The 23,209-nt window shown below is 27.3% G+C and overlaps 1 protein-coding gene across 1 annotated transcript in view; it reads left to right on the plus strand.

Annotated features, from left to right (window-relative positions):
- LOC113374069 (centaurin-gamma-1A-like) overlaps positions 1-23,209 on the plus strand; it is a gene marked incomplete at its 3' end in the record, with an annotated part of 550,258 nt that overhangs the window by 422,297 nt on the left and 104,752 nt on the right.

A 23,209-nucleotide genomic window follows, 5' to 3' on the forward strand; every position in this document is an offset into this window, starting at 1 on the left:
TAACCCCAATATTTCCATATAAAGATAGCATCGTTTAGCGCTGTTTCGCATTACGCTCTACTTTCATGGAACGTATCCCCCGCATTAAGCGGGGTATTACTGTATTATATAAGTGAACTACTGGGGCGCATGGCATCGTGCCTTAAGGCAAATTGCTGGAACTTCTCTTACCAAAACTGTAAATTTGACAACAAATTACTTTTTTTTGAAAAAAAAGTTTTCCTTATTTTGACATATTTTGGAAATTCTGAACTTTTCTTCAAAGCAATCGTACGGCTTTATCTGCATAGAGATGAAATGTGAAAGCGCGTAAGCGCCGCGTCGCCCTCTAACGGATAAACATTGGTACGGAACCCATATGAATGTAAACAAAATTTATACTTATTGTTAAAATTTTTATAAACTATCTGATAATTTTATGTGCATATGTCTAATGATCATTTTTGACCGCCAAATGGCATTTTTTTTACTTTTTTTATTAGATCTTCAAACCCGCTAGACCTGCCTTCATAAAATCAATTATCAATTTTTCATCTTGTCAATACAAGTAAAATGTTTTTTGAATTATTAAAATCGGACGCTCCGTTCTCTTAAAAACTGAGTTACCATTTTAGGCACTTTTTGCCCCGTATCTACGGAACGGCTAGACCTGCCTTCGCCAAAAACTAATCAGCACGTCTCCTTATCAATACGAATCGAATGTTTTTTGAATTATTCAAATCGGTTGATCGGTGTTCCCGAAATTGTCGACGAAAATTTGTATCCGCACACACACGCATACATCCATTTTTTCTAAGGTATGCCGAAATGTTCAGAAGGTTTTGAAACGTTTTGAAAGATATATAAAAATTTTCATTTTCGATTTTTTTGCGATTACTATAACTTGCCTTACGGGAAGTTAATAATTACATGATCAACAATACGAACAAATACTGGAAATATTATTATTTGATAGAACCACAAATCGCATATTGCAAATATATAAGAAATTATTTTTTTTAGATACTCAATCCAATTTACTATTTAAAAAGGTTTTACTACCCTGAACATGTGTTTATGGATCCACCATCGATCATCATATTACACTACTAGTCAAAGAGGAAGCAGATAACTGCGGTACAAAGCACTCCAAATCACAATTCGAATACATCGGAACAAAACTAGATCATGAATAGGATTTTGCTTACAATGAGCAAAGATTGACAATCCCTGCACATTTGAATAAACAATGCAGTGATAATTGACAAAACAGAAATCCTGATATGATTTCGAGCAAGTGATAAATATTATATGTGCAATGATGAAACCGTTGTTAGAGATTTGTATAGAGTCGGTCAACTCGTCCGAGCAACTGTCAAAACACCACGCGACAGGCAACGTCCGTCCTAACAAAACAGAAAACCTCTATGTAAATAATATATAGAATATGAATATGGACAGATTCAACAATGTATGGTAGATTAATACAGAACTAATATATTGCAGAAAATGAAAATTAGGTCACGTTATGCAACACACGCGATACCTATAATACTGCCCATAGGAAAGATAAAAATAAATTATTAAAAAGATAATATTAAATAAATTTTTCAAAAATTTCATTTAATAGTAATGGAAAAATAGGCATGGCCTAAACGCAAATTTTTGAAAATTCCCGTACCGTAATTAAAAACCTTGGTACGAAATGTGCACATTATTAAAATCTCCATAAAATATCTGATCATTTGATATACATATGTCCAATAATCATTTTAGCCCGCCAAATGACATTTTTTTAACTTATTCTTACCGAGAGTCCATAACCGATGAACCTGCCTTTTCAAAAATTTAATCAGTTCTTCATCTTGCCAATACAAGTAAAATGTTTTTTGAATTATTAAAATTGGTTACGGTTTTTGAAAGCTTTGAAACGTAAAGATATATAAAAATTTTCATTTTCGAATTTTTTGCCATTGATATAACCCTATTACCCTACGGGAAGTTAATAATACAATTTTCATGATCTATCTAGTAGATTACAAGTAATCATACAAAAAAGAAAACTAGATACATATTTACACATTAACATTAAGTATATTTTACATTGCTTAAGGTGAGGTGAGTAAATAAATAAATCTCTTCAATAAGAATTAAATGAAGAGAGCTAGAGATAACTTGATATAATTTAAATTGGATCTGTTGGCTAATTTTTTTTTGAGTCACTTCACTATTGGAAAATTAAGCAAGAAAATTAATAGTCCATTAGGATGATCTTCAATCTTTAAGAAGTATTTATGGCATCTGTCGTTGATAACATCTTTTACGGATAGAATGTCCAAATCCTTATGAATTATGTAATTAGAAACACATCAAGGAGCATCAATAATGGTTCCGAGAGTTTTATTATTACAATATTGGACTTACTCTCCAAAATGCATATGGGTAAAAGAATAGTTTTTACCCAGTGGCGTCAGAACCGTGTGGACTGGGTAGGCTTGAGCTCCCCAATGATATGGCCTAATATGTCTGAAAAAAAAAACGAACACACTGCCTGTCTATAAAACAAATAGCCTACCCATCAAAAATTTGCTTCCGACGCCACTGGTTTTACCCATAAGGTAAAGATTTTCAATAGGCATAAATGCCCATTAGATGAAGTTTTGTAATTAAGAAAAGATCTAGAGGTGATTTATTATATACTTTTGTGATGAGGTTTTTGTAATAAGGCTTTTGTGAAGTTAATAAGTTATTCAGCTGCAATATTCAAATAGACAACTTTTAAAATGATTAGAGATACCTTATAATAATTTCCTATAACAATTGAGCATTACTGAAAAGCTTTATATTATCCAAATGAAGAAGTTTCAGGTGATAGGATAATTATAATTAAAATGCAATAGATAAATTTCCCTAAAATAGAAATGGGTTCGCCCGTAGTTAGAGCCATGAGATTTAAATTAGAGGTCCCAGGTACGTTAGCAGGCTCGAGCAGCCTTATGTCAAGCAGTAGTGACATCAATTTTCAATTGGAAATATAGATAGTAATATATTTACAAGTGAAAATAAATAGAAATTGCAATAATGAAATTAGTAACGTAGTTAGTAAAAAAATAGACCTAATATGATACAAGGTCAGCCAAATAACTTTTGAATACTACTGAATATGTTCTCTAAATTCTTTTTTTATTTGCAAATACCAATCCTTTCAGTTAATACAAAATAATTTAAATCAAGTGGCTTCCTCAGTATATATATTCAGCAGTTAAAAAAAAACTTTTTAATTTGGTGGATTCTATATACAAATTTACACAATCGATTTCAATTCAAACGAGTCAACGAGCTCATTTAAATGAGACAAAAAATTGAATATAATATAGGATTATATATGCTTTAATATTTTCTAGATAGATTTCTTACTCTTCATTTTTATCTTATATAAAGAAATGAATAAAAATACTGCGATGGATACAGAAATATATCGAATGGAAAAAGGTTAAATTTATTATATTATTTGACTTGTCAATTTAAGGTAAGATCAGTGGTATACATATTGTAAAATGAATTAAAAGCAAAACAACAGATTTTAAGTAAATAATTCAAAAATTTTAACTAAGAGTTGTAACTTTTAAACCATAAAATAATTATGTATGTATAGTTTCACATAAATTTTGTTCTTTATGAACACCAAAAAAACACCTAGCTTGAAAATATCTAATTCTTTTTTTTAAATAATATATTAGAAATAAAATTATATATTAGAAAAAAACACATAAATGCTTTTGGACATCATATAGGGTTCCGTTGGACCTTATGCATTCCAACTACCGTTTGACAAATTATTTAATTCTAAACACTGTTTATATTTCCGTATAAAATATATGTATAAAACTCTCCAATAATTACTCCATGGTCCATTAATTACGATATCGTTAACCAGTGTCATGTTTAATTAAATATAACTATGGACATCTATCACTGTCCGCAATGATGGATTGTCAAACAAATATGGAACCGGACCGTAAATATTTCCTTATTATGATCCAAATACTATGAAGGACCACTATTGCTTATTAGGGTTGGAAATATGACGCTAAAGTAAACATGATATCGCAATCGAGGGGGTTCGAATCGAGTGGACATAAGTTTTCGTCAACATCACTATGATGGGTTAACAGAAAGCAGGGGTTGACAAGGAAAGGGTCAATAAGAAAATTTAAAAAATATACGATGCTGGTTAATTTTGATACAACATTGTCAATGACACCTTATATCAATTTTACAGAAATTGCCTTAACGTTACTTACATCAGTCGCATTCTAAATGTTATTCACATATGATGAAAGCATATTTTTTAATTAATATTTTTTCATTAAGTTGTAAAATTATCAAAGCGTTTTATCTAATATTCATAAAAACAATTAATAGCAATTGAATATGAATTTAGCAAATTTGTCTTAACGTTAGTTACATCATAATCTCAATCTTCATAAATGTATTTTCTTTAATAAATCTAATTGTTCAATTTGTAAAATTATCAATTAAAAATAAACATTTAGAGTTACTTTAATGTTTAGCTAATTTTTCTATAAATATACTCTAGAACGCTTCGTCTAAGTAAAGGGCAATTAATTCGATTTCTCTTTCTAAATTCTGAAACACGTTTTAGAATATTAATCTACTTACTTAATCCACATATAAAAATAAACAAATTATCTTGTAAATTTAACAAAAGAGGTTGAGTAATTACAATTCACAAAATACATTTGTTTTATATATTTTAAATTTAATAATGCTCTTTAAAATATTCGAAAACCCAAAAGAGTGTTAATAGTATAATATAACACTTTTGCATTGTAACAGCTTATAACCCAATAAATGGTATTACTAATTATATGCTTCATGATACAATTAAATTTATTAATATAGAATTAACATATTTATATCAATCTAAATTTTTAAATTACAAAAAATCAATATCAAAAGGTATAATCTTCTTAAATAGGCAAAACATCTAAATATGTACTAATATTTTTTTTAGAAAATTTGTGTAATTTTCTAAAAAAAAATTTAATATGTGTAAATTTATATGTGTAATAAATTAATTTTTAATAATGGACCATCTTTTTATTTATTTTTTATTATCTTTAGTCAATTGTAACACTTTTGCAACAAGTAATCACTTGACGCCCTGTGTGTACGAGTGTCGTCTACAGACGACATTCCGAGTGTCGACTTTTGTTTCAGAATTCATCACTCTGAGATAAATGAAAAATAAGGATTCTAATTTGTTATCGTCATTTTTAGTTTTTATAAGTTAAATTTTCAATTTTTCACAGATAATAATAATTGCAAAATCTTAAAATTTGTATACCAAATACTTGAACCTCTGCCAGCTCGTACAGCAGTATCTCAGTTCTATCATAGATTTGATAAACAATATGGAAGATAATGATTCAAATTCATGTCAGACTAAAATATTATAATACTACTGTCAAATTAAGATTACAGTAATTAAAATTGATATTAGTAATCAATATGTAATTAATATAGTATAATTATTTGGCAGTAATCGATAGAATCTTTAGTTCAGAGAGAAATTTATATTTTGACCGAAGAGTCTTATAGTTTAAAGAAAACTAAAGGGTCACATTTGTTTGAAGAAAACTAAATTTTTAATTTATTTTCGGATAGCTTCAATTTTTACAAGTAGCTCCAATCTTCTGTATCAATTAATTTACAATAATAAATTAATTCTAAATAAGCCTGTTTTCTGGTTCAAAGTGAAATTCATATTTTGACCCAAGGGTCACATGACTTGTCCGTCTGTGAATTTTGATATCGCGTGCGGACATTGGCCTTTTATCCACTCTCTCCGTTTCCATAGCTCTTCAATTTTTTTCACGGTTCATTGTTTTCAATAATAACATAAAGGGGATTTTGGCGGCACACGACGACATATTGCAAGAGAAAATGTAAATTTCATATCAACCACAAAATACCTACATATAAAAAAATTGTAGACCATTTTGGTAATGGTAGCCAATATTTTCTCCAGCGAACGTAATGGAAGGAGTCGAGAACTATGATCAGCATAAGATATTTGACTCAAAAACGTATATTTATAGTAAGCATTTATGCAATTAAGTATAAAAACAATTACAGACACCATAGATAAGGAAAGTTTGTGATAGACACTTTAGTATTAAACAACATGAAACATTAAACAACATGAAATATTTGCAATTCAAACCTGGTCATGATTAATATATTTTTTTTAATATTTGCATCTTTTACATCCTGAACATCAGCAAATTTTTAGACCCAGACGCCTTTTAGACGATTTAGATAATCCATTGATTGGGCATCCGGGTATGAAATCAATTTAATTTAATTTAGTTATATATTGAGCGATTGAATGTGTTTAAAAAAACTTCTGCTTGAGTAATAAATAAACTATAAAATTTGCATTATAATATTCCGAAAAATAAATAAACAAAACATTTCTTTTTATATATCCCGAACATCCCGAAGGATAAATTTATGTTATAGCCAGAAAATCCGACTTGCATTCTCAGAGACCAAAATTAATCGAAATTAAATTTTATTTTTTTTGGGGTTTTTTAGAAAAAAATCATTATAATTTTATTTTAAATAATGTGCCGATCTGTTAAAACATACAAGATCATGTTTGTGGACTACAATTAATATAATTACAAACATAATTTTTTTTAAAGAAATCATTTGTTTTTTAGTGAAATCGAAAAGTTTATATTAGATAAAAACTATTGGAATTTTTATCTAAACAGCTAAAACTCCATTTTTATAGTAAGATGAAAAAATTTAGTATTTCTTGAAATATAATTTAACCCGATATAGGTAAATGAATTTTGAAATATGTGTACCGAGAATTAATGCAATATCATATTTAGATGAATTCTAACAGGTTTTATAATTGATTTACTCTAACTTTATTAAATCTAAATCCAAATCTTAATCAAATTGCTTCATCAATGATAAATTAACGTATACCACGATCTTTAGTCAATTTATCAAAATGACAAATAAAATTATATTTTAAATGTATGTTCAAAATATAGAAAATTCTTTTTAATTCACATTACATATCAAAGAAAAGGTTAAGAATTATAAATGGCACAAGGTTATAATTATAAATCTACATGGGTCAATAAATGAAGGTGCATATATAAATTAATAATTTTAAAATATATATAGGGATAGCCAATATTTCACAATTATGTTTTTAGTATAAAGTTATTTTGTGCAGACTTTTGCCATAGTATTGTACATAAAACGGTTTTATAATGCTTTAAAAATTGTAGAATTCAAACGGTATATTTAGTTGATCTGTGGTTTTTATTACAGGATAAATTTGCAAATGATCACATTTAAAACAAAGTAACAAACATAAAATTAATTAAATAGCGTTAAATGAAACTATTTTATCTGAGAGCAATAAGAATATAAAATGATTTATCAGGCTTTATATTAATTTTCTCTTTTTAAGTATAATTTTAAAGTTCATCAAGTTTATACGAGTTGGCACCATGATGCTAAAATATAATAGGTCAAGTTAAATATTTAAATAGCTAATATTGTATATTCATAAAAAATGTAGTTTTACTTACTGTTCACATTATTCCGCATTATGTAATGTACTTTAAGCATTAAAAGTTATATCAACACCGGAACACCGTTGTAAACTTATAATATTCAAAGTACGTGACATTTATTCGAAAATTGATAGGTGCATCATGTTTCAAAATAAATGGCCAAACAAAGTTATGGACAAAATAAATGAGATCGGTCACGTTTCTCTTGAATTTCATGGCATATTTTACCAACATAAGTACACATAATTTGAAGCCGCATACAAAACGTTTTATAATAATGTCGAATGAATATTTAAGCAAGCTTTCATTTAATGTCAAAGTATATACTGCCAAATTAGTGATACAATCTGATATTAATCATTCGCGATTGTGAAAGTTATTGATGTTAAACAAAAATCGTAACAAGAAATTCAGAATAAAATATTTATTTGCTTTAAATTTTACTATTTATATTGATTGTATATGCAAATATTCATAAACTTGGTCGCCAAGAACGTCCAAGCTGTTTTTACGTGAATAACAAAGAAAGGATAGCATAGAACTAGCACAACTTAAGAAAGGATAGCATAGAACTAGCACAACTTAAAAAAATTACATTTAATAATTTTATTAGTATTAGTATATGATTTGATAAATTATGTTCTCAAAAAATAGTTAATATTTATTACTACTTTAGTCACTAGTTCTCCTCAATTATGCATGTAATGATAATGCTGTGCTCAACTATGCAGTGTGCATATCCTTGTATTATTATGATATAAAATCGTAAATTGAAATGCATTAATTAATAAATATGCTTTCAAGTATGTTTTAAAATTATAAAACTAAATCAAGATAAATCGCAGCATATTACATTCACTTTGAGAAAGAACAAATGCCCAACTGTTTATCTGAATGAAGAACTAGTACCACAAAAAGATGCCATAAATTTTGATTTGTTTTATTTATTTTGACAAAAAAATTAACATGCGAACCACATTTTAAGAAATTAAAACATACAACTAAAAATGCAAGAATTGCAGTGGAAAAAAACTCGAAACTTTCATTAGAAAACAAAATTTTGATATATGAATCTGCTTTGAAAGTGTGGCCTAATAGCATTGAGCTAAGGGTCTGAACAACTAAGTCGAATATTGTTAAAATGGAGAGACAATCAAAGATTTTAAGAATTGTCACTAACGTAAATTAAGCAATTAAATATAATCTAATGATCAAGTTATTACAAAGATTCAATTTAAATCTATACTTTTTGAAATCCCAGGACAAATTCGGTCAAAAGAACTAAATCCGGGCCAAATTTTGCTTTTAGAAAAACCCAGGGCACAAGATGGAATTCGAAGACGGTCCCGGTCAAACCGGGACATCTGGTAACATCGAAAACAAAAAAATAAATTAAATGGCAGAAAGAAAGAAAGTACTTATAACTCTACACTTTGGGAGTATAATGTATAATAAAAAATAATGAATTCCCCGTTGTATATCGAAATACCTGTTATGAAACTATTTCGCAATCGCTTGTTTGTTGTATCAAACAGCAGGACATGGCTTGTCTCTATCCTTTGATATTTTTACATTGTCACATTGTTTTGTATTATCTTAGCATGTTCTCATTCACATCCTGTGTTCTGTTTCTGCAACGGTTCCGGTCGGAGCGACACTTTTTGCTAGTGATTTTTTTTACTGGCGGCGGATGCAAAAAAATTCAACTTGAAGGATTCAGAAATAACATGTAGTATGTTTAATCATTTAGCTTGGGAATTAACATGATATTTAACAGGTTTTCTATAAATACATAAAAAATTCAATTCTTGCAATTTTCAAATACATAATTCAAAAAGTTTATAAATGTATGAATGTTTTTTTGACGTTTTTAAAAGTTTCTGAAGATGTAAATTTTTTATATTGTTTTCTATAAATACATATATTAAAACTTAAGATACCTAATTTCTTAGTAAATAAATTTAGAGTAATAGAGTAAATAAATGTTTGTTTTAAACAGTTTCTTAAGGAGTAAATTTTTCATAACCCCAAAACGTATAAAAAGAATGAATGGCTGTTAGATCAGAAAAATAAAATAAAATTACAATTGATGTAGAGTAGAGCGGTGCTTACAGGTTCGCGGGTAGAAAGGTCCACGGGTAGAAAAGTCCATCACCGAAATCACCAAAGCCAGTGAAGTTAAGAATTTTTAACAATAATATATGAAAGTAGAGGGAATATGATTTATAACCAGACATCACCTTGATCCTTATTTTCAGTCATTATTTGTTTTGGTTGAGAGAAGTGTTGCTTATTTGCTTAGAGACCTTAATATAATTAATTAATTGTTATTTAATTGTTTTGTAAAATGTATTGTTAATTTTAAGTTAAATTCGATCGTTTTTTTTATATAACCTTTATAAAAGCTTACACCTGGGTGTGGTAAAAAGAACTAACTGTACCTTCACCCTGGTGTAAAGGTGTAGAAAAATATAGCGAATAAAAAAGTAAATTAAAAAAAAGATGATTTTTAGAAGAGATGGGTTAAATAAATAGTTATTCTAACTCTGCTGATGAGTATTTCAAACTAAATGCCAGATGAAGGGGTTATCTCTGTAAAAATGTACTCGTTCTTTATATTTTGCATTGGTTCAATAATTTAGCTATTATTTTATAAAAAACTTTTAAAATTAAAATAAGACATTGGAACTGTTTGCTCTTCTGACCCGCCTATGGGGTAAAAAAGAACAAGCTACAAGTTTTCGAAAAATTTATGGATTTTACTGGACATAGTCAGATAGTTATTTGTTTGATATGTGTTATTAATTGTTGTGATATAATTGGTTTGGTTTTCACAACATAATTGCTCAGTCAAATTCGATCTTTGCTCAGAATCAAATAAAGTATATACATTTTTTAAATAAAATATACATTGTATTATTATCTTCTACTTTTTGAAGTCTAAAATCAATTTTAGATTTAGAAAAGTAGAAACTAATAATTATTCATTAAATAGTACAGTATTAGTCTTTAAACAGTATCACCTAATAATAATATAATATTAATGTATGTAGTAGTATTATTCACTAAATAGTATATGATAATTTTAGTCTTGCAATAGAAAAAGATAATAATACAATTCTAAATTTTAGATTAGATTCCACACTAATAAATAAATAGCCTTAAATTAGTTTAAAACCTAAATAATAAAGTACAAACTTAAATTTAAAATTATGATGAAGTTTTAATACACAATAGCTATTAATAAATAGCCAAAAAAGCTGATCGCTACGCCAACTTATATGCCAGCACAATAAACAAGCAAAAATAAATATATGAATATATGCTTTCCTAATTAATAAATTCGGTAACTATCATTGATATATATAATCATATTTATATATAATTATATTTATCATTTACTCGCATAGATTATATCTAACAGTTAAATATAAATATTTTTGACTCGTATTTTATTTTGCGATGGGTGTTATACGAACATAATTGAACTCTAAAAATATTTCAAACAACTTTATACAAAATCCATAAGCACGCTTTTGTAATAGAAAAATAAAATTTGTCTGCATAAATAACACTATGTCAACTAAAAATCTGGTCAACAATACCAGGGGAGGTGTGACGTTACCGTACAAATAAAATTAAAATAAATAAACTTTCCTAGTTAATCTTGGGCGTGGTAGGTCTTGTGCCACGTATACAATGACGAATCCAGTTTATATCTTTTATAAAAATCATTTTATCGCCGAACATAAAATTCGAACATAAAAGTTTATGATAACGACACATATTTGTACCTTCCCGAAAGGGTGAAGCCCAACAATAATAATAACGCACACGGTAGACAAGCGTATGAGCGCAGAGCGCAGAGCGCGGCGTACGCGAACATAAAAGTTAATAGAGCATTATGCTAATATTTACCACTGTCCCTAGCCAAATATTTTTTCTGTATCAGAGCTGGGAGTCATTTTTGAGAAAATACAGAATATAGTAATTCACGATTCATTCACAAACACCTACTTACTAGAATAAAATATTATTGTAGCTCTTTTTCTTCTATATTGAAAATGTGACCCCTCCGTCATTGATTGGAATTTGAAACTATCACTATTAGTAATCTATTTTTAAAACACTTGATATTGGAAAAACTATTGAAAATTTTAACTCAAATGTTTCATATATCTTCGCACTAATATTGAGATAAGTATATTTATTAAAATTGCAAAGAAAAATGATACCAAAATGTTCAAAACAAATGTTCAAACAAAACATTATAAATAAATAATTATTATTTATATTTCTGTATAATTATTACTGTCATTAGTGATCGATCCAGCCAAAATCGCAATATTCATATTATACAACGTTATCTTAATAAGACAATAATTAAAGGCTCAAATTTAAATATTTGGAAAGAATAAATCAGAAAAATCTATAAAGTTTATCAGCCATCCTAACAAAGTAGCCAAGGTGGCTCCAGACTTAAAAGGACTAAACTACTGGAATTTACTGAATAATTATTAAGTTTAGATTCAAGTTTATTTTATAAAATCTCTATAAATTAAATTATATTAAAATTTTTAATATGTTTTCGAATAGTATAAGATAGTTAGCATTCTACAGCCATTATAGTTAAGCAAACAAAAAGAACTGTTCGATGATAATTTTCATGATTCTAAACCCAAAATAAACAACATATCTTTTGAGAATATATTTACGAATTATTTTATCTATATAGTAGTGCGGGGCTCATAGGTCCAATTAAACTCTGCGCAATTCTATTATAAAAACCAAGCAAATTATATCACAACAAATAACACATATTAAAGAAACAACTATCCGACTATGTTCTGTAAAATTTACAGCTAATCCATCATTGTAGAAATGTGTTTTTGTTGCATTTCAAAAATTTGTCACCTGGTCCTTTTTACCTCAAATACTGGGTAATGGGACTTTACGAATAAACAGCCATGGGTACATTTTTTGAGATTTATGTGATTTCATGAGAAAACAATGTATGCATAACCATGATCTGATATTTCGTCATATATATTTGGCAATGTTGGAATAACTATTTATTTAATTTATCTCTTATAAAATTGCTTTTTTAACTAATTTATTTTTTATTTTCTATACTTTACTGTTTACACCTTTGCCAGAATAAAGGTTTAATTGTCCCATCCACGTGTAAGCTTTTATAGAGGTTATGTAAAAAAAAGAGTGCGCGTAAGGTTCACACACGATTGAAGTTAAACTTATTTGCTACTGTACAAGATGGCATTTAAGTAAAAATAAATATATCTTATAACAATTTTGAATAATGTTTATTAGTAATATGGCAACACTCGTGATGCACACATTTATTAGTCTCAACCATTATACACATTTATATAATGATAAATTATAAATTATATATTTATAATATCATTAAAAATATGTATAATATTTAAAAAGAATAATGTAATTAAAGACATACTTCAAATATGACATAATCGATTTGTCATTGTAATTAGCATTTAAAAATGAACCTACATTAAAGAAATGAAATAACTGCTGGTTAATAAATTCTATAATATTCGTTCACACAGCCTAAACAAATATTCTTTTCGCAACTTCACTCATCATGTAATTGTGTTTGAAGAACTTCATGTAATTAAAATTAACATACACTCATTGGCTGATGGTATTTTTTTTACTTCTTCGCAGGCGATATAATCTCATTCTTTGAACAGCTCTAATATCTGTTTTACCTAAAAAATATTTTCCATTTCAATAACTTCAAAGATTTATAGAGACTACGAATAACATAGAAATTATTAATAACATTATAATTATTAATAACATAGAAATTATTAATAACATTATAATTATTAATAACATTAAAATTATTTACGGGGGACATGGTAAAATTTTTTTCTGATTCAGGCATTTTTCATTAATACAAGATTTGTACTACGATATAACATTAAAATGTTTATCTATGCTGATTTCCTTGTTGATATCGGTACGCATACAACGTTGAGGCCGGTACGCATACAACGACAGATCTCTATTCACATACGCGACGACTAATCACAATAGACCCGTATAGAAACGATATCATCGAGAGCGAATGACGAATCATTGGCACTCTACTCTTATCTTATCTTATCTGCCGTAACGCACTTCCGTCGCATTTGTACGGATTTACCCCTAGTCGCGCCTAAAAAAGTTTTACTTCACAAACTTTTGAATATAACTGAAAATTAACAATGCATTTTCTGAAACATTTAACTGTCGACCTTTGAATTAATATTTATCACTCAACGTTAAATTATTGAGAATTCTATTCGTTGGTTAGGAGTATCATTGTACATTTTTTAATGCATTGTTATCGATAACGATCAAACAATGTTTAAATATGTTATTTAAAATATTCTCGGGCGACTTGCTGGCCCGTACAGCAGTGTCACTCCTACGGAAAATACTCTCGTCGCAAAAGGGTTAAAATGTGTACCCTACATTTCCACCAGCTCTCTTCAAACAAAACCTCCAGCATTCAGTACAGGGCGGACGTTACGAAATAGCAAAGTATAATTTACGCACACGGTGGTGTCCCTTTGATCTAGGCCAAATCTCTAGTTCCGATCATAACGCACGCGCGCCCGAAACAATGCTGCGATTTGCATAATATTTACAAAAAATAGACCAACGCGTCTTTATATATCATCGAGATTTTATTGATAAGTATATATCAATAACACAAAGCGGATTAATCTATCACACACGACTAATAATATTAGATGCGGTTTAGGAGATACCGGTAGTTTAAATTAGGGTTGAAAATTGTTTTAATTTTGGTATCACGTGAATTGGGTTTAGAATAATCTATAAAACAGATAAACCTACTGATTATAATTTAATTTGTGTATGTGTTCGAATAGTAAGGTAATTTTTCAAAATTTGAGATCAAAACTTTAATGCACATGTCCTGAATATGTTGATGGTATTAAGTATATAACTAAACTAACTAAATAAGAGGAAAAATCCTACTTGCTATTATGTTTTCTTAACGTTTCAAGTCATTCTGAATCGATTGAGACAAAAAGAGTGAGTAGGTCACATACATCGAACTTCGTCGACGTTTCCTCAAAAATGGCTTCTTTATTGATTTATCAGTTTTGCGCAACGATCAGACAAGCCGTTTTTTCCTTGTTAGGATTAATCGCTCGCGCTTTTAGAAAATATTCCGTGTATCTATTAGGCGCGTATTCGTTTTGCAAAAATGAAAATCGAAACCATTTGTTGAAAGTGGTACCATTGTACAAATTTCTATAATGATGAAAATTTGACCAAATTGTATAATCTGCAATAGTTTCTCACATTATGATGGAAATCTCTCAGGCAAATTCATGCAACTTACCTTAAGGTAAAATGCCACACTCTCACACCTAGTTAAATTTTATTTTTTAAGCATAATAATTATAAATCGTATTTCGTTATGTTTCTATTTTATTGCTGTAACTTTTAACTATTTCTCTATTTACGCATTTAATTAAAGAGATCGTCTAAAATTAAAATTGATACTAATTAATTATTCGTTAACCAATTAATTATTAACTTCCCGTAGAGTAAGTTATTGTAATCGTACGAAAATTGAAATTGAAATTTTTTGCATTTGTCGACGTTTTGAAGGTTTCTGAATATTTTGGCATACCTCAGAAAAAATGTATTTGTGTGTGTGTGTATGTATGTATGTATGGATAAAATTTTTCGGTTACGTTTTCGGGCGCACGGATCAACCGCTTCAAATGGTTCAAAAAACAATCGATCCTATTAATAGGGAGATGTGCTGATTAGTTTTTGGCAAAGGCAGGTACAGCAGTTACGGAGATAAAGAGCAAAGAGTGCAGAAAATAGAAATCGAGTTTTTGAGAGAACGGAGCATCCAGTTTGAATGATTTAAAAAACATTCAATTAGCAATGATTGGGAGAAGTGGTTATTAGTTTTTGACAAAGGCAGGCTCAGCCATTTTGAAGATACGGAGCTAAATGTGCAAAAAATGGCAGTTTTTGAGAGAGCTAAGCGTCCGATTTGAATGATTCAAAGAACTTTCTGCTTGTCTTACCAAAATAATTGATTTTAGAAAAAAAAATTTGTTTCAACATTTTTTTTTCAATTTTTTTTCAAAAAAAAATTTTTTTGTATATAGAAAACAATTCAGATTTTATTTTTAATTCTGACTATAGTTCTAATATACTTTAAACAAATAATTTCAACTTTGCAATTCAGTTTATATAATTCTTATAAATATTAAACAATGTTACAATATTTACAATAATCTATTTGAAATCATTCAGTATTCCTCGAACATTTCGTTACGGTACGGGAAGTTCCAGCAATTTGTCTTAAGACACGATGCCATACACCCAACTAGTTTTAATCGATGTAATTGTATTAGATGCAATCGCACTTACAACTATTTATTTTATACCGACAAAATATTAAATATCTCGATACTTGAGAATAAGTTTCTTTTCAAAAATTGTAATTTAAGCCAAAAGTGAAAAATTTATACGCATGACGAGTATAGTCGTCAAAACACAAAATTCTGCCACTATTCCATGACGAGTATACTGTTCAACCAAAATTATAAATATGTTAATGGCCATATTATTTTAAACATCAACAATTTTAAAAATCGGGTACAATAAAATGAATTAAATAAATATAATAAATAATTTATAATTGTATTAAATAATTTAACAATGTTTTGGTTAACCGTATTTGACCGCAAATATATTTTTCAAGAATTCCTTTCAACGTCCAACAAAAAAATGAAAAGTTTATATTAAAAGCTGTAATTTATCACAGAAATACTAAAAATTTTAAAACAACATATTTGTGTACAATTTTTTATCAAATCTTATTTGCCATTTATTTTTTCTCTCATCCCTTTTAATAAAATTTAAACGTCTATCATAAATTTTTATTGCTGCGCGTATGTACACAATATGTTTGCACAAGTTTTTTATATGTATAAAAATTCGTTCTATAAATATCTATCAATCTATTCTAGAGCTATAATCCGAATTATATCTATAAATTGTAATATTATTTGAAAATCCTATAGACAATGCGACAACGCTATCATTGTGCATGGAATGCAATTCGCTAATAATAATACTCTATAATCCCTAAGAAGCTTTACTCTATTCTACCCCCGTGGAGCAAAATGCTTTCACTCAGCATGCTGTGGAAATGAAATGAAAGATTCTCAAAAATTGGGACAACTCTTTAATGATATTAAATTCAATAACATTGAGAATGATTTTATAGTAAATATTCTTAAAAATTATTAATTATATCATTATAATTTAGATAGAATTTACCATTTATCTACATTAAAATACAAATTATTATTAAATTGATATTTCTTGAACTTCTGTAAATATTAATGTGTTATGTTACATATTTATATTAATAATTAAAATCCTCGACATATCAATTACTTTTGATAGTGATAATGCTATCACTATATTTTTTTGTTCGCATAATTTAAAATATATCAACATTTAATTAAAAATTTTAATTAAATTGATATGCCTAGGACTGTCCTCTCAATGACAAACAATGATAAAGTTTTGTCCAACAATGTACTTGAATATAACAGTTATAATATACTAGTTTATATGTAATTTTCTAATCTTGAAATGATTACTAATGGAAAAAACATTATACTCAGTCGGTGCACAAAATTATCAAGTAATGATATAATATTAAAAATATAATCAAATCTTATATTTCAAATTCATATAACAATATTTTGACTATGTCCTACAGTGTGAAGATGATTTAAAAAGTAAATAATTTCAATATCATGAATACTTCAAATTAATCTAAAGAAAGGTACAGCTGGAAATATTAAGCATATGGGATATGTGGGAATAATAACTTGTTTTATGCTATTGAATTCCTTATTACTACCAAATTATTATATTTTTTTAAATCATACATATGAGCAGAAGATCCTACTACGCATCAGTAGTTTTCAATTTTTAGTTCACAAATTATATATTAATACACAAAAATCAATTTGATATGGTAAATATATATTTTAAAATGAACTAATATAACAGTCAAGATCTGAGTCGATGATTTGAATCGTTTAATGAATAAAAACAGTACTCAGATTCGAGACTATCATTTCGAAATATAACTAATTAAATAATAAATAATATTTCATACATTATTCATTAAAGATAATATAAATTTAAAGAGTTACTGAAAATATTTAAGCCCGTAGCAGCATTAGATTCCTAACTAATATTGTTTTATTTGAAGACAAATAGTATTGTTAGGTAATTTTATTGTTAAACTGAAAACATCGTATTAATATTATATAGATTTAAATATGAAGTATTAAATAAAAATGAAATCCATGATAAAATAAATTATTTAATTAAAACCTGATTCATATCTATACTACTAGAACCTAAATATAACAAGCAACTGTAGCCATTAGATTCCTAATAAAAGATTCTGTTTTATTTGAAGACAAAAATATATTAGGTAATTTTTTTTGTTAAACTGAGAAAAACCGTATTAATATTATAAAGATTTAAATATGAAATATTAAATAAAAATAAAATCCGTAATAAAATAAATAATTTAATTAATATAATTAAACCATGAATAATATCTACTAGAAAACTTTTAAATCAGTCACCTGTACTATAAAATAACAATTTTGATTTAGCAAAAATTTGCTTCTAATATTTGAGTACATGTGTAGTTCTCTAGCCTGTACATTATAATAGGTTTGATTTTTTTCGAAGCTCTGAATAGTTGCTGCTGCTGCTTATCGGATAAATCAGCAGGAGACTAGAAAAGTCAGATGAAGGGTGCGTGTGCCAAATCATCGATAATAAGGGCAGAGAAAATTATAATAACGAATGCATAATCATTCGATATTCTATAAAAACTGCATATGTTCATTCATATTCTGAAAGTTATATACAGAATTCATATTCTGAAGTTTTGCAATGCGCAAAAATAATGGAGGTGAGCAAAGAATTGGTACGGTTTGACAACAAACAAAAGAAAAGTTACTAAATTATTCATTTTTGAAACAATTTTAACAAATGAATAAATTACCTAAAAGTTAATATTCACGTATAAGATACGAAAATGCATATTTAAAGCATTAGATTTTTTTCAGAAAAATAACCTGTGATGACTTCATATGCATACTTCAAAGTTTATACGAAAAAGTATTAACACCCACCTAAGATAGAGCGGGGCTTAAATTAAAACGAGTATAATATGGTATTTTTTTAACAATGCTTTATTAAAGTAGAGGGCAAAAAAAGTGTAACCAGCCATCGCCTTCAATCAAACGAGTATTTTTTTAGTTTTGGTTTTGAATTGTTTAATTTACGATACCGGAATATAATTGTTTTATAAGATGTATTGTTATTTTTAAGTTAGATTAAACTGTTTTTGAATCAATTTTTTAACGTAACTTCTATATTTTTAATATAACTTCTATAATAGTTTACATATAATTAAGGTAAATAGGACCGCCTTACACTGGAAAGATGTAAAGAATAAGAAAGTTGTGAATAAAATATGTTTAACAAGCAATTTTGCAAAAGATAAATTAAATTAAAAGTTATTCAAACTCTGATAATTTACAAGAATTCTTCTGGCAAAGTTCCATATGAAGGTCGTATGCAATTGAAATCTTTGTAAAAAAATTGATAATGAAATATGTATTCCAAACAGAAGTTGTATTCACCTTAATTGTAATAATTTTCAATAATCAATGAGGGTAATAACGATAAATTAAATCGAAATGTTTTTCAAAGTAAGATTTATTGTATAAGTAAGAGTTGATAAAGATTTTTGGTTATTATGTTTAACATAGTAATTAAATTGCAATGCATTGTTCGAATATTATAGCTATTTTCCCTAAAATTTCATCAAAATGAAAAATAAAATAGTGGATCCTAATGGCCTACCTGGCCTTTTTCACACCTCTTGAGGTGAAAAAGGCCAAATAACAAACATATTTCTTTATTGAAGACAGGAATTTTACTGAACGTAGTTATATAGTTGTTTGTTTGATGTGTTATTTGTTGTGATGTGTTGTTGGTTTGGTTTCCATAGCATAATTACGTCCAATAAAGTCTGATTGGACTTGTGATTGGATTTGAATTGGATTTTATTACAATCAATAACCAGAAAATATGTAAAAATTTCAAAATTCTTTGGAAAACTTAAAGTAACGCTATCAATAATACACCCTGAATAAAAAAACCTATAAATAATGTGTTTTCATTGAGTGAAGCAATTTAATTATAAAGAATTCACTAAATAATGAATATCGTGAGTTATGTGATTAATTATTTGTAATTTAAAACAAAAATGCGCACATGCACTTTAGGGCAAAAGGAACTTTCCAGGCGTGAAACCCTCCAGCTTTCAGAAATATCAATTTGATGAAACTCATATATCAAACGAAGTAAAAAAAAATATTTAAATTAGAGTTGACCATGAAATTATAGTTACTGAGCCAAATCTTAATAGAAGTACGATTATAATATAATATTTTTATTAATATTTATATAATTTGTATGAAGAGAGGTAAAATTAGTTTTGAATTTTAACCGTGTAACTTATTACGTTTTTAAGCTTAAGCTTGTTATAAGAAATTGTATATCAAAATAGTATATACAAATATTATTCTTTATATGACTGTTAAAATATCTTATCACTGGACTTAATACATAATTATGATTTAATGTGTTAATTAACAATAAAAATACTTTTGGCTATATGTGAATATATTTATATACCTATTCCCTTCTAGAAACGTAAAAAAATTTCAATGGCATATATATTTTAAATACTATAATATATTAAATCCATTACTTAAATATATCAAATATCAAATATTTAATCAAATTTTACAATTTAAAATTATTGTTTAGAACAAATCAGTTCAAATTTCTACTCTTTGTATAATAAATGTTAAAAAAGTGGTGAAATATATTAAAAAAAAACATCCAAATTTCTAAATTATTTTGTAATCATCTGAGCAAATGAAGAAAATTATATATATATTGAAATTCAATTTTAATTAATTTTTTTTAATGTTTTTGAGAAGCAAGTACTCGTACTAAAAATAAAAACAATATAGTAAAAAAAAAAACAAAATAAATAGTTTCAAGTTATATACATAAAATAATTTATGATCAAGATGATGTTTCTTTTATTATTCGGGGTAATGTCTTGTATTGACATGTCTGGCTTTTGGCATTTATATCTGACAATAAATATACAATTGACGATCTGACATTTATATGATAAAATCAAAATGAAAACTAATAATATTTTACATTAATCGCAAGCCATATATCATGTTTAGAAAGCTAAGAAATTGTAATCTAGTATGAAATTTCCGTTATGTACATTAAATTAAGAAATCTACGTTATCGAAGTCTGTTTTTTATGATTCAAAGTCATATGCACATATCGCTTCACAATAACACAGTACAATTATTAATTTATAGAGATAATATTATTACCTCATCCAAGAAGACTTCAATATCAGAATAAACCCCAAAATATCTGCACTTGTCTCCAATGTCAATTAGTCTTCGTTGAGCAGGATTATTATGGAAATAGTACCGAGGGTGTGACCATACCCACATGGCCTTATGTAATTTCAAAGGTTCCCTTAGTGTTCGAATTCGGGGTTGTTAGTAATATAAATCCACCCTCGACTTCGGACGAATTAATATTCCCCTTTCGGCTCGTTTAAATGCACTAATAAGAAAAATAATCGCTTGGATAGAAGGCAGTGTAATATTGCATTTAGATTGGCGATGTCAGAATTAATTTAGCAAAACACTACTAGGAAAATCCTCGGATAAACTTAATCTGTCATCTTATTGAAGAATTAAATAAATTATGGGCAACTCTGGATGCGTTGAGATAATGGCTCGCTGATTAATTTTGAAAGCTTTTTTGGTTGATTAATTTTTAAATTAAAGGAATTTAATGATAAACAATTCATAAAATAAAAAATTACTTCGAATATATACCTATATTTTTATTTATCTAAAAAAATATATAGGCCTTAAAAAGAGGGTTAATAAAAAGAGCTAGTGTATATGTTTTTTTTGAAACGCATGAGAAGGTTTGATAAGTACCTATTTTATAAATTAGAAAATGATTTTTCTAAAAATGTTTAAAAAAAAGTCTAATTCTATTTGTTTAATTTGGTGACATTTTATTAAAACATCACTTTCGAATAAAACACTTGTCTGACCTTTAGTAAAAGTTATTCAAGGCAATTCCTAACTAATATCTTTCTAATAATCTCTACAGTTTGAAATTTTTAATTTCACAGGATTTTCTTAAAAAATTTTTATAAAAAATTGAATGTTCAATTATTAATTAATTGCTTTATCAAAAGTTAATCATCAAAATCCTGACTGATTACACTCTTCAGAATAACTTTACAAATACAAATAAATGTTATATCTTCAAAAAAAAAACTAAATTATTTTAAACGTTAACTTCAAACTTATATTATTGCCAAATCACTACTGATATTAATATTATTAAATTTATTAATGCTAAATAATAAATTTAATTTCAAGAATTTTAGGCTTAAATTTGAATGCAGTCCAAGTCATTGGTGTTATAAATTGTCTGATATTACTTTTGTCGAAGATGAAATATAGAAATAGAATACTTTGTTTGATAAGTATTTGATGAATTAATATATTAAATATATGAAGATCATTTCTCGAAGAAATTTTTGATTAAATCTATTTGTTTAAAAAATTGAAAACAACATTTAACAAATAAAAGCTTGCCTAATCTTTAGCAAAAGTTTATCAACGTAATTCCCAACTGATATAACTTCTAAAAACCTTTAAATTTATTTAATTTTTATGTGGCTAATGCACTTGCTTATAGAGTCAATAAGAGAATAAATAAAATTATTATCAGAATTTTTTGAGAAAATGGGTATGAATTATTTTATCTTCAACTGGTAATTAAACAAGTTAATAAACGGCTTGTTCAACCTGGAATCTTTCTAATAACTTTACTTCTACATGTTAACTATATCTTTGAAATTTTTTTAATTTTTGAAACTGTTGAAGCCGATGGGTCAACTTTAGAGATAACGTCCAATAAACATGCACGATTTTTCACAATTTTTGCGCCAATTCAAAATGACTTCTTACAAAAATAAACATTTTATATCTCAAGCCGTGAGAAATATGTTAAACATAATTAAGTCTTGTAAAAGATATCAGATGTTTATTTATAAATAATATCGGAATGTAGATTTAATTTTACACTCGCACAGCATGAGAATAAAAACTCAATAAATTGACTTTGGCGTCACAAATTGAAAATGAAGATCATAAAAACATGAGACAACGGCGAAGATTTACAAACTGTAATAACAATTTTGATGACTCTTAAAAAACTACAAACTTACAAGGACAGACACGGACCAACATAATTACGATTTGATTTGTAATGATGTTTTTTTCTCGACTCATGCCTACAGTAGACTGCATGACTTCATCATAGC

Source organism: Ctenocephalides felis, unplaced genomic scaffold, assembly GCF_003426905.1.
Source record: "Ctenocephalides felis isolate EL2017-DRISC unplaced genomic scaffold, ASM342690v1 CF-g0.4_SCAFFOLD_01604, whole genome shotgun sequence".
Classification (NCBI taxonomy): domain Eukaryota; kingdom Metazoa; phylum Arthropoda; class Insecta; order Siphonaptera; family Pulicidae; genus Ctenocephalides; species Ctenocephalides felis.